Consider the following 14,277-nt stretch of genomic DNA (forward strand, 5'->3'; position numbering starts at 1 on the left):
TCCGCTTGTATGTGCAACTGACATCATATTCGATCGCGGTTCCGATCCAGAATATAAGCATTGGGGCAGGAAGAAACAAGTCATTGAAGGGTTATCGTATTTTCAACAGAGCAAAGTACACTAGTCACGTTCCGATATCCCAAGGCATAATTAAAACATTCTCCTAATAGGACTATTTTATCTATGGCAATGATTACGAACGTGCTGTACAATCACGTGGCTGTCGGTTATAAGGAAATTGTCCTATATTTTATACACAATGTTGTCAGATCCGAAAATATTGTGCGTTATCTGTATAACGTAGCTTTGTATCAATTAAGCGGAGATAAGTCTGATTGTGCAGTCAAAGGGCAACATTCTCATTAACTTGAACTGTATGACGTTCCGTATGTATTATTACATTTATATCGTCGTCACATACTGAGAAAAGGGATCACCTTGCGTAACGGGCTTCGGTGAGTTCAAGCAAAATTTCAAATATACAAGTTATTTCATTCTTGAGTTGTCCTGCCGTTGAACAGGCAATCGGATGGAAAAACGTTTCAAAACAAGAGGTAAATGGCAGACAAGAGATAAATATTGTGCCTGTCAGCTGAGTGATGACGCTCAGTCAAATCACGTGGATGAACATTAGCATTAGGCAGGACGGCACTGCGTCCGGACCGGACCAGCCCGGATTACGTCGGAAGTCAATGTACACGTAATCAAATGGACACTCGCCTATTGCGACCAGACCGGACCAGCCCGGCCCGGCCCGATTTTTAGGATATCAATACACACGTAATCAAACGGACACCCGCCTATTGCGACCAAACCGGACCAGCCCGTCCCGGCCCGGATTTTGTAGGATATCAATATACACGTAATCAAATGGATACCCGCCTATTACGACCGGACGTCGATTACGGGTCCAGCTCAACCCGTCTTTTATACACTGTCGAAATGCATTTAATGAAATGGACACCCACCCGCTGCATTTCGACGTCTCCAGAAAAGCCGGAAGGGTAACGTAGGTAGAAGGGTTGAGGAGATAATGCCTGTGAAGTTGGTCCACCCAAAAAGCTCACCTACTAAAACTGGCTGGAATCGTTAGTTTAACGTCACGTTTATTTACGTTGGTTTAGACGTTTTTAAGAGTTGTTTGAGAAAAAAGTCATTTCAGACGATAGCTTTTCTTTAATTTTGTCACTTGTTTAGGTTGTTTTCTTTCTTTTTTTTTTAATTAAAAAATTTTCATTTTGCACGCCTGTGAAGTTGGCCAATCCAAAATGGCCTGCCCACTTAAAACTGGTAAGAATAGTTAGTTTTCATTAATTTTGCCTTTCTCGGCTTGTGTTTGAAAAACATATTTGAATGGCTTAATTACAAGGGCGGATTACCGTGAAAGTTGGGCCAGTAACTTCAGTAGGCTACTTAATGGTTGCCGTGATAGTAAAATCGTAGGATGTATTGTTTTTTTTTTTTTTTTTAATTGGAAGTACTTTATAAAAGACACAATTAGAATTACAAGTATGGAAATCCTTTTTAATATTTTTAACTTCTTTTGCATTTATTTTTTAATGTACATGGGATCACTGTCTTGATAGCAATAGAAGTTAGTTTTCGTAGAATTTACGTAATACAATCTTTATTGTGGTAGCCTATATGGGATGTCTGTGCATACATTCCTCCCTTAATAACCTCTACACCTAAATAAATAGTCTTTTATTGTTTAATTGTATGTTTTTATATTTCTAAACTGCACCGATAAAAAATCTAAAACAATAAATACTACAGAAAAAAATAAAACTGTATTAAAAATCATTGTTCTACAAAATTATTTGTAACAAATTCCTTATATTCATTTTTTACCAGTAACTATCGAGTATAATTGTATGTCTCTAATATTTTTATCTTCTAAAACATTTACAAATATATTCCGTAAACTTACCTTCTGACTCAATTTGCAATAATTCTCAATGCAAATTTACATCTAAACTCATAATGTTGTGTTTCATATTTTTGGTTTTATTAATTTTACTTCTTTAATTGTTTAAATCTTAATTCTTCAACATAGTTTATTACTTCTAATCAATTTATTTATCAGCGATAAAAAATAAATAAATAAATAGCTTTTTTGTTTAGCTATCTCATTGCATGAACGAAACTTTATTATTACAAGATTTGATTTAACTTTAATTTCTTCTGCAATTAAATATATACGATTCAGCAGTCAAAGGGTCATTTTTATGAAATTTTAAAATAAATTCAACATATATCCTACATTTAGTTGATTATTTTCGAACTTTCATCTTTTCAAAGTAACTCGATATAATATAATAAAATATACTAAATATCTGTACAGTTTATCAACCAATTCGTGTTTGTTTTCAAATTTAATGTAGATTTTAATTTCATTTGTTATTTCTAACACAAAGAGTATCTGGATACATACTGTCTAAGACTCAAATGAGAAAGCCTATTAAACATAAACGAATGCGAAACATGCTTTAATTTTTACTAATAGACCAATATTTGAATTTTGAGTTTAGCTCCAGTTCACCTTCCTTTCATTGCAGCGTTTAGTATCTGACACTTTCACAGACTTGACTCCTGGAATCTGGAGTCATGTTCGTCTGAAGGGATCCTAAGAAAAGCGACGACGAAATAGCTCAAAACGAAACATTTACATCGTTTCGACATCAAAGACGCCTACAAATAGGTAAAGTGGTAGTCTCATTGTCTCATCAGGTACACAATTGGGTGCACCACCATAATAAGATGTTTCATGAAATGGTGTTTCCATTGAAAAGACCTTTAAAATTACACAAGATAGGGGTTGGGAATTGGGAAGAAAATTTAAAGTAACCCGGTTCTACTTCACTTCTAACTATGGTGAAGATTCCACATCGATATCTCAATCTGTTTTGAATATTTCTAGGCGACCAGGACTTAATTTTGAGTCCCCCCCCCCACACACACACATATATATATATATATAATATAAACATAAATATTATCATTATTTTTCCAAACTCTAAAGTGTACAAAAGTTTGTAATCTTTCTCTTTATATAAACCTTTCTTAGACTTGAATGAATATTTAAAAAAAAGAATCAGCCAAATTGGACCAGCCTTTGTCGTGATTAGCGCTTTGTAACACATTTTGAGATTAATTTTTATTTATAAAGTTAGCAGTTACCCGCGGATTCGCCCTCAATTTTGTAGGCTTTACATGTGTATGGAAGCTTCAGGTTCGAGTGAATTATGTTTCCGACGCTAATGTTGAGTTTGCATTGTTGCCAAGACGACAAGAAAGTCCGTAAAATGTGTGTATTCATTGCGATTGTAATTTGCTCGGGTCTTTGGATTTTGGTTCCTTCTATATATAGTTGATTTTGCAATTTTCTCAATTAAGAAAATGTATATGTACATACACAGGATATGGAAGCTTGTACCAAAAGACAACTAAGATTGGTTTTATAACAGACTTTAAGTTGTTAAAATGTATAGTTAAAAGTTTTTTTTTTAAATTTTATTATCTGAATATTTTATAAACTATATGCTAAACAGCGGTTGCCGAAAAGGTTGATCGCGTGAAAGCATAAACAAAAAACTCACTTTCGCATTTATAATTTTAGTTACGATGTAGGTCTTAGAAACCTACTTAAGCCAAAAAGGCTCTAGTAATCTTCTTTCAGTTTAAAATATTTCCAGTGCCATAGTTAAGTTTGCCTTGTTGTCACTATGAATAAAATACATACATACTTGAGACTGAGAAGCCTACTACAGTAAAAAAAGTCTAAAAATATAAAGTACCTAATAAACGAGTGACAAAAATAACGCAAACTAACGAAAAACTAACGATTAGCATGTGTTTGGTTCCAAAGTGACATATGGGTGGGTTCCCGTGAAGTTGGACCACCCAAGAATTTGGGATTTTCTCGTATTGAAAAAACAGTAAATTACCTAAACAAACGTCGGGAATTATTAAACTAATGTATATTAACGGAAATCTATCGACTGGCATGAATTATGTCTGAAGAATACGTGGTGGGTGGGCTACTGTGAAGTTGGCCCGCCCAAATTGTTATGTCAAAAACTAACGGATGGAGATCAAAACAAACGTTAAAAATGTCTAAAATCTTAAACTTCCAACCAGTTTGATGTTTGTGGGCCAACTTCATAGACAAGGGAAAATACACGATCTCTACCATCCTCGAGATTTTTGGCACTGCCTGAACTAACCTAATCAGAAATCAGAAATCAGAAATCAGAAATTCTTTATTGATACTCTTTAAGATTACAAGTAGCGTCAATTAACAAAAAGTTTACATAGTTATAAAATATAAAAGTTCATGTTTGTCTCTGTCAAGTTATCAGTCTCCATAAGTAAAATTCCTCCACTGTGTAGATGGTTCTTTGCAAGAGCCAGTTCTTTATTGCAGTCTTCATGTTAATGTGATTGTTTCCATTTTTCTTAATTTCTTCTGGCAGAGCATTAAAAAGTTTTTTCCCGGCATAGGTTGATTTTTCTCAAATACAACTGTTCTGTGAAGAGGTAGTGGAAAGTCTTGACCATGTTTTGTGTTATGTTCATGAAGATTAGTATTTCGAGGAAAGTCTTTTGATAGGCAGTTCAATATCGTTTCCAGAATATATAGAGAAGTCACTGTCAGTATATTCAATTCTTTAAAAGTAGCTCTGCAGCTTTCTCTAGGTCCTAGCTTCCCCATTAACCGGATTTCTTTCTTCTGAATTTTGAGGACTTTTCTAAATGCAGAGTAGTTCAGAGCATTCACTGTTGAGTAATATGGCTTATTGAAAAACGTATTTTCAATACAGTAAATGTGCAAAAAAAAAAAAAAAAAAAAAAAAAAAAAAACCAGCAGAGATCACTTCTGGTTGGTTTATACCTACCAGTTGAACCAACCACTGGGCACAGCGATGTGCCACTTCAATCTGGGTAACCTTATGGATGTCCAGTAGCGGCACATCACTAACCGCAAGTGTTGAGATTCTGGGGTTTATGGGCTATTCGATAGGTCTAGTGTACTATGGGAGATGACTGTTGGAGTTGGTGGGGTTTGTTCCCTAACCTCAGAGGTTCCTGTCAACCTCAAAAAGGGTGTGCCACCCCCTGTATACTGTGACTGGAGAGGCTGGTTCAGAGCTGGCCTCCCCTTCTTCCGGGAACACATGACTTTGAGATGTAGTGCCCTAATTCTTCCACATGGGTCTCAACAGGAGGCAGCCCCTACTCCCTAACCTTGCCTATCCTGAATATCCTGTCACTCCGGAAACAGCGCAAAGGTTCTTACAGGACTAAGTGCAATTTATAAGCTTCTTGTCCTAAGAGAACAAAACAAAAGTGCCAAAAATGTTTAAATAATCAAACGCATCGAATTTATCACGGCTCAGCAATGAAGAAAAAGTGACTATTACCATTTGAAGATCTTAATGCAAGAACTACTCTGCTAAATGATTGTATGCGAAAATTAAGATTACAAGTTCCGGACTGTATAATTATGATTAAAATTATATATATTGTTAAAAGAGTATCTTGATTTTTGTAAGTCAATTTTAGGTACCACTACTATTTTACATACATAAATGTTGTATCAATAGGAAGTTCTTACATTCTAAATGTGTCTTTTGTGAATTTGAAATGTTTTTGACGATAATACTCGTCTACAGGGATTTGCTCCCCCATTGGCTCCTAAATTTCCAATGGGCTCTTTTGTTCTCTTTTAAGCCTCAGCTTCAGCTATATCGGCTTCGATGTACACTGGCTTATTGTCAAAGTACACACACTGTTTCGTGTCTATACATGATTGGCCCTCCCTGGGATTTAAACCCGTGGTCTCTCGGTTAGAGAGCCGAGACTATAACCATTAGTCTACGGGGGAGGACAAAAGAGGATAGGGTTGTTTCAATGGTGATATTATTAGTGTTTTATTGTTTGGTTTAAACAGCTAATTACAAAACACGTTTTTCTCAAACAGGGGTTCACAATCCATTGTTCAACCTAGTACCAGCTGATTGATTAAAACATTCACTAACCAACTTATCATCTTATTCCTTTATGATGGTTTACACTCGTGTGCGATTTTTCCCAATACTTAAAACAAGTACTGACTAGCTCTATATACTGTCAGTACGACGGTACACCAGTATTTAGAAAAAACATTAGTATCTTTTAACACATATTCTAGAACACGTTATGAAGTCTCAAACGTTAAAAATATTTCGGGATAATATTTCACATCCAGCGCTGTAGTTCGCATTTGATGCGCTATGGAGTCAAAAAACATTAGTATAATTTAACACAATTTTAGAACATAATATGAAGTCTCAAACGTTAAAAATATTTCGGGATAATATTTCACATCCAGCGCTGTAGTTCGCATTTGATGCGCTATGGAGTAAAAAGACAGCGCCTCTCTTTCACCAGAATCATCCAAACAAAATGTAATAATACTCTTTACGTCAGTACTATTTATAAACGTGTACTTATTAAGTAACAAAATGTATCATATCAGGATGACACTCGAGGATTAGTGGTAAGATATAAATCGTAAATTATAGCAAAGGTCAAGTGAACGTCAAATTAAAGGTCTTAATTAGAAGAAGCGATGCAGCCAATATGACCTCAATATTCACCCTAACGAAAGCTGCAGCGTTTTAAGGTTTTTATTCAGCTAAGCAAAGTACTCATATTGTTATAGTTTCTTATTTTTAACGGTAAACACCAATGCACAAGCAAGTAAAAATCCACACCTATAAAATCAAATCAAAATATTTATTGTTCAAAGACAAATACATGCATAGAACATAGCCATTAAATAGATTTTATCATATAATATCAGAAATATGTATTATATAGTAGGTAGTAGTAGTATATGTTATAAATACCATAACCTAAAATATGAATTGCTACTATACAAACATTGTCATTAAAACTAAAAATGATAGACAATCACGCATCTGTTAATGGCCCATTATTAGGGATCACGTTTAAAACATCGCAGTGTACTTAATTTGTGCATGTAATGATAAATGAGAACACCTCTTCATCTCGATTAGACTTCATTTTGTAATCTAGGTCTCTCTGATGTTAGGCCTAAACGGTGCAAACAGTACTGAGCTTATTCATCGCCGACTTGTTTTGGATCTTTTCAAACAGACGCAGATTCCAGAAGCCATCAGCCTTCAGATGCTGCACTAAGCGAAAGGTAACAAGGAGCGGAACTCAACTTTGTGTGTTTCGTTGCCCAAACAAATACTTTAATGACAGGACCAAATAGGACAATCAATTTTACAAACACAAGATAACGTCCATTATCCTTCTAATACAGGGCTTCTTAATTATATTTCTAGGAAATCCACTTACGACCTGGTAAAAAAGGCTTCACACAGATGATCGGTATGACCTCAGATCTTGCCATCATGCTTGCCGTTGTGACTAGAAGTGCACATATGCAAAATTGGATTTAGGCATTTAAATTGACACAGGCAGTTGCCAACCCTCGCCCGTACCTATGAAAGTACAATTTAGAACGACTTAACGCCGACTGGCTATGGATGGGTTTAAACCATCACGAATTGGTTTAAACCATTATTCTTTCGACCCTGTTGGACGAATTAAGTTCAAGGATCAAGAACACATCCGAAACAAAATGTCTACTACTTTAATCATACTTGCTGTTTCGATATTTTGGATCTCTGTTGGATCTTTTCAGATTTTAGAGGTCAAACGGAATAACTTTGGTTGTTTCAAAGCTCAAACTGGAAGATGAATGGAGTAAGCTACATCATCTACGTTTATACCCTTCCCATTAAAGACTTTGGACTATGTCCAACCTGTTTATAAACTCATTTATATGTTTACTTTATTTTAAAACAAACAGTAGAGCTTTTGTTCCACAATATTAGCATATCTAATTTTTGTTTTTAGAGATAGTTAGTTATACATTTTATTTGTGATTAACCTGCTACTAACTTTAATGAATATTTGTTGCAATATTATATTAATGAAGAAAATCTTCCTTCATTTTTTGCCGATTTTATTAACTTTGGAGTAGCCTAAATTCAGGAAGTGAGTATAGTGTAACGGCTTGTGCAAAAATATAGATATAACGAGGAAATCTAAACAAAATTTAATATAATACAAAAATAACTATTCTTATCACAACGTTAAAGTTTGTTAATGAGCAGGCCGGCAACATCAGGCCTAAAGCCCAAGGGTCATTTTACTACAGCAGGCCCTTTAACTCGAATTATGAATAGTAAATAAACAACAGTACAGGGGCGTACCAAAGGGGATGGACGAACGGGGCCTGTCCCCCCCCAAGATTATTTTATTTCAAAACTAGCTGTTTCCCGCAGCTTTCGAACACTTTTAATAAGCTTTTCCCGTGCACATGCACTTCTGGTTCAAGTGAATTATATTTCCAACGCCGATTTAGAGTTTGCCTTGTTGCCACGATAAAGAAAATATATGCATGTTTATAGCCATTTTACACGTACATGTACTTTATTATTAAATGGTCTAACACTCAAGTTTTAAGTTCAACCAGCAATGTATCTAAAAGACAGATATACATATATAACTAAGGGCCTTCAAATAGTGTTTGGCTATTTAATATACGTAACTATCTCGTAATTGCAGTTTGTAGTTGTGCAGGCGCTTTGAAAACTTCTATATTTTGCAGCGCCGCCTGGCCGCGAGTTACATTAATGAGCAACAATAGACTTATAAACCTTTTACGTGGAAAAATAAATATACACACAAATTTTCATAATGATCGGTCAAATATTTTACGATTCTATAAAGGACACACAAACAAAGATTCATTTCTTTATATCGATTATAAAGGACTTTCGAAATAAGAATAGGCCTATATTCATCCAAAGAATATCTATGTAAGATTTCAGTACAATCGGTTGAATAGTTTATGCGTGAAAGCAACACAAACAAACAAAGGCACTTTCACATTTTATAGTATTAGGATTAATGCTAGTCTAATATAAATACTCGTACAACAAAATAACAACTTTTGTTGGATAAAACTTAAAGTCAAACAATTAATGAAAAATTATTCAATTATTAAACGTAAAATAATTTGCCAATTTCTAGTCAGATTTCATTTACATAATGCATTGTTTTGATTAAATAATTTGAAATACAGGAACATAATAATTACAATTACAATTAATTCATAACGCATGTTAAAGAAATTGACAATGAATTTCCACAGGTAAATATCAAGTTCAAGTTGGTTGCTGGGTCTAATCAGACCCCCTTGGTTGATTGCATGGTTTTAACAAAAATTTGCATCAACTTTATATAAAATTAATTTGAATCCAAAATAATATTCCTTTCAGAGAAGGTTGTGAAAACCTACGAAAAAGCATTTATAAGTGAACTGTTTAACATAATAGACATGAACGTTCAATTGAACAAATTATAACTGAGTATAGCTGGTAAGCGAGATTTCATTAAATATTCAGAGCCTCAGAACCAAAATCATTTTATGAACAATAATCCTGGGTATCCTTAGTTAATGGACCTTAATCGTAATTCACATGCTTTTTCTAAAGCAAATAGCACACTCCAGTAGGTTGTTGGCGCCAAATGGAAGGTGCATATCACTGGCCATACATCTGCAGAATTTCAAGTTGAAACTTAAACAATAATTAGTTTATAATTTGTACAAAAGTATTAGAATGTGTACCATTCAGGAACAGAAGATAAAGCGCATTCAATTTTCAACGCTAACGACGCGCTAGTGCCATGTTAACCCGGAAAATTTGGAATTCAGATTTGAAACTTTTACAGTAGTTAGTACCTAATTAGTATCAATTTGTACCAAAGTATTGTAATTTGTAACCTTAACGAACAGGAGGAAGATAGCATTCAATTCTGCCGGGTCAGCGGTGATAGCTCTGCACGTGAAATTCTTAATTTAAACGGGTACAATAGTTAGTACTATACCTAATTATTATTAATTACAACACTGATAACGATTTACTACTAATAGTGTAAGCTGTTTGCTGACATTATTTATAGCGAGCTAATTTAAAGATAACGAGGGAAAATTATATATTTAATAACTCATGACAGATATATTCTGTGTTTTTAATAGGATTGGTATTAATGGCCAAACTACTTGATAAACGTCAAACTCAATAATAAATTGTATAATGATAAAGTATTTTTGTAATTAGGAATCAATTAAATTGTTTGGTAATCATTACATTCAAAACTTATACACCACAAATAACTACATAATCTGAGTAGTAAATAGTATAATAAAATTAGTAATGATTGGAAGAGTTTTCTGCATTATTCGATGAATGAGGCAACATACGAGTATAATATGGAACGAGTTAATTACGAGTATTACTTAAATTGCACGGATAATTTTCTCTAGTACATTTATATTTTCTTAGATACAAATAAGGTACTTTATTATTGTGAAAGTTTCAACTAGAAATTCAATGATTGCCGCGCTTGAAAGTTACTGAAGCGTAGCGTTGCACGATTGAATGCGCTATAACTCCTGTTCTAGAAGGGTAGTGTTGTGTACGTGTTACGGGGAATCGGAATAAAAGACTGAATTAGTTTACATCATCGACTGTGCTCGGTTAAGGTTGGAGGGTAACTGAGAGAGAGACAAGGGCAGGACACTGGAAGTGGTAGTGGTGGTATGATCTGGTGGCGTGATGAGAACAGCCAATGGCATTTATTCAAACTGATCACCCCATATGACGTCACAGCATCATACGATCATACAGTTGGTCTTTGGCTGTGGCTTTAACTTGCCAGTAACAATTTTTAATATGTATAATAATTATTATTATAATTATTATTGTAATTCAATACATTACATTTCCTCCCTTCCAAATTTCAAAATAAATTGAATTCACACAAGTCATAGATAAATTAAACAATACAAGTGTAATAATAAATATATAACAAACACATTTAAATATAAATAACACATATCATTATTAAATGTCATCCTTAAGTACTGTAAGTTATTTACAAGTTTAATTTCTCTACAGGTTTCCTAATACGAGTTGGGTATCTGTTTGTATGATCAGCCGTTCTAGTGACAGGAGAAGGAACAGCTGAGGGTAGAGAAAGACGTGGTCTAGAATGAGGGGTAGTGATGTGACATGGAGAGGTATGATGCGGTGAGGAGGGGGAGAGACCAGCTGATCTAGTGAGGTCAGTGTTACTAATTCTGACTGGGCTTGGAGTTGGCGGACACTGAGCGCCTGTCTCACGCTCCGCAACTGTACGGTCCTGAGATGGTGGAATTTGACTGTCACTGTCAACAATACTACTGTGTAGTCCTATCAGCTGATCAATATGTCTACTCCAAATTAAACCAGTTTTTGTCATAACAGAATACATCACATTATTTAACTGTTTTATTACAATGCCCTCTATCCATTTGTCTTTAGAGCGATAATCTCTCACTAATACAGATTGATTAGGAAATAGAATTCTCGTTTTTCTACCGCCAAAATATTCTTTTTGTTTGTCCTGTTTTAATTGCACAGTTCTGGCTACATTAGGTCTGAGTAAATCTAGCCTGCATCTTAGTGGTCTATTGAACATTAATTTGGCAGGTGTCTCGTTAGTAGTACTATGAACGGAGTTTCTGTAATCAAATAACATCCTATTCAAGGCTACTTTAGTATCAATATTTTCTTGAAAAGCCAATCTTATTTTACGTTTAGCATACTTAACTGAGTTCTCAGCCTGACCATTAGACTGAGGATGATAAGCTGGTGAAAATGTATGTCTTATACCATTAAGTTGCATGAAATTTTTAAATTCAACTGAGGTAAATGGTGGTCCATTATCACTATGGATAGTGACAGGTAATCCAAATCTAGAAAATAGTTCTCTTAACTTTTCTATAGCTAGCTTAGCTGAAGTAGAGCCTACTCCAAATACTTCCAACCACTTAGTGTAAGCATCAATTACTACCAAGTAGGTCTTATCTTTGAAAGGACCCAAGTAATCAATATGCAATCTTTCCCATTGCATAGATGGATAGTGCCAAACGTGTAGATTACTCTTACTAGGACTAGAACGTTCCATAAGACAGGAAGAGCAATTGTTCGCTAGGCTTTCAATGTTTTCATCTATATTTGGCCACCAAATATAGGATCTTGCTACTGACTTCATTTTTACAATTCCCAAGTGACTCGCGTGTAACTCATTTAATACGTAGCTACGCAACTTGTTAGGAACAACAATTTTATATCCCCACATAACAATGCCATGCTCAACTGTTAGCTCGTCCTTCCTTTGGAAATAAGGTAACAATTCCCTATTCTCTCCTGACAAAAAATTTGGCCATCCGTACATCACATAGTTATGTATTTGTTTTATAATAGGATCATTTTGGGTTTCAGCTTTTACATCTTCAAAAGTTAAAGGTACTGAACTTTCAGCGATACAGTGTAAATAGGTACCTTTCCACCTTGGTTCATTGTTATTATTTACAACGTGTTTAGTGCTTAATGGTAAGCGTGATAATGCGTCTGCGTTACCATGCTTTTCTGACCTTACATACTGTACATCAAAATTGTATCCACTTAAAAATAATGCGTATCTTTGTAATCGGCTTGCTGCGAAAACAGGTAAACCCTTTTTCGGTCCAAATATGCTAATTAAAGGTTTGTGATCAGTACACAAAGTGAATTTTCGGCCATACAAATATTGATGAAATTTCATTACTCCATATACTACTGCTAAAGCTTCCTTATCTATTTGTGAATATTGATTGACATTCTGCTGGTGATAAAGTACGAGAGTGGTATGCAATAGGTTTCTCAACGCCTTCAGGGGTTATGATACTAAGTACGCAGCCCAGCCCTGTCGAGCTTGCGTCTACTGCTAGTTTTACAGGCAACTTTGAATCATAATGCGCCAAAACTGGTGCTTTAGTCAAAACATCCTTGACATGGCTAAATGATTTGAGACATTTTTCATCAAAATCAAATGGCACGTCCTTTTTTAACAAGTTGTACAACGGACTCAAGATTGTTGACAAATTATTGATAAACTTTCCATAATAATTTACCAAGCCAATAAAAGCTTTGACTTGAGTGACAGATTTAGGTACAGGTGCTTGATTTATAGCTTTAATTTTAGATTCAGAGGTATGCAGTCCATCTTTATCGATACTAAAACCAAGATACTCGATTTTGTCTACAAAGAACGTACATTTATCTTTCTTTACGGTAAATCCTTTTTCACTCAGGCGTTTACAAACCTCTTGCAACCTACTTACATGAGTTTCGTTATTAGGTGCGGTGATAAGAATATCATCCATGAACACTGATATGCCTTCTAAATTATGCAAAGATTGTTCAATAACTCTTTGAAATATGCCTGGGGCTGATGAGATTCCATAAGGCATTCTACAATATGAGAAAAGACCCTTATGCGTGCTAATTGTACATAATTTTTGTGACTCACTGTCTAACTTTAATTGCATATAGGCTTGACTGAGATCTATTTTAGAGAAACGTTCTCCATGCTGTAAATTTGCAAATAAATCTTCTATTCTATGTATAGGGTACTTGTCTACTTCTAGATACTGATTTAGAGTAACTTTAAAGTCTCCACATAGCCTAATTTCACCGTTCTTTTTTAATACTGGTACAATGGGCGTTCCCCATTCCGAGCTGCTTACTGGAATTAACACTTGTTCGTCAACTAAGCGTTGTAGTTCTTTTTCTACCTTACTTTTCAATGAGAATGGTATCGGTCTTGGCTTAAAATACCTAGGTCTAGCATTTTCTTTTAGATTTAGTTTAACTGGTTCGCCTGTATACTGACCTAGTTTCTCAGTGAACACTTCTGGAAATTGATTAGTTAGCTCGGACGTCATTGTCTCGAAATTAGCCTTGTTATCTATAGGTCTGTTTATAACACACAAGTTATTTTTAAACGAAATGTCAACTCCCAGTACTTTAAGCCAATCACGACCCATTAAAGGATGTGAACCTCCTCTAATCACATACAAATCTAAGCATTTATGTATTTTCTCATAGCAAACATCAACATTAACTTTGCCCACAGGTATAATAGGTTCATTAGTGTACGAACTCAAAGTTAGGTCGTTTTCTAACAATTTACAAGAACTAAAATTATTTTCATAAAAATCCTCACTACACACTGTGACACTAGCTCCAGTATCAACTTCAAATATGGTTTCTCGACCTTGCACTAGGACTTTAATCTTAATTGGGTCAACTCTAATTCTTT

The 14,277-nt window shown here is 34.8% G+C and overlaps 1 protein-coding gene across 1 annotated transcript in view; it reads right to left on the reverse strand.

The window, feature by feature from the left end:
* LOC124370868 (probable cytochrome P450 304a1) overlaps positions 1-33 on the reverse strand; it is a 38,457-nt gene extending 38,424 nt beyond the window's left edge. The window contains exon 1 of the mRNA XM_046829171.1: positions 1-33. This exon is cut by the window's left edge and continues 131 nt beyond it. The gene's annotated coding sequence lies outside the window, so the exon portion shown is untranslated.
* Positions 34-14,277: the final 14,244 nt, after the last annotated feature.

This window comes from Homalodisca vitripennis, unplaced genomic scaffold (assembly GCF_021130785.1).
Source record: "Homalodisca vitripennis isolate AUS2020 unplaced genomic scaffold, UT_GWSS_2.1 ScUCBcl_583;HRSCAF=2921, whole genome shotgun sequence".
Lineage (NCBI taxonomy): Eukaryota > Metazoa > Arthropoda > Insecta > Hemiptera > Cicadellidae > Homalodisca > Homalodisca vitripennis.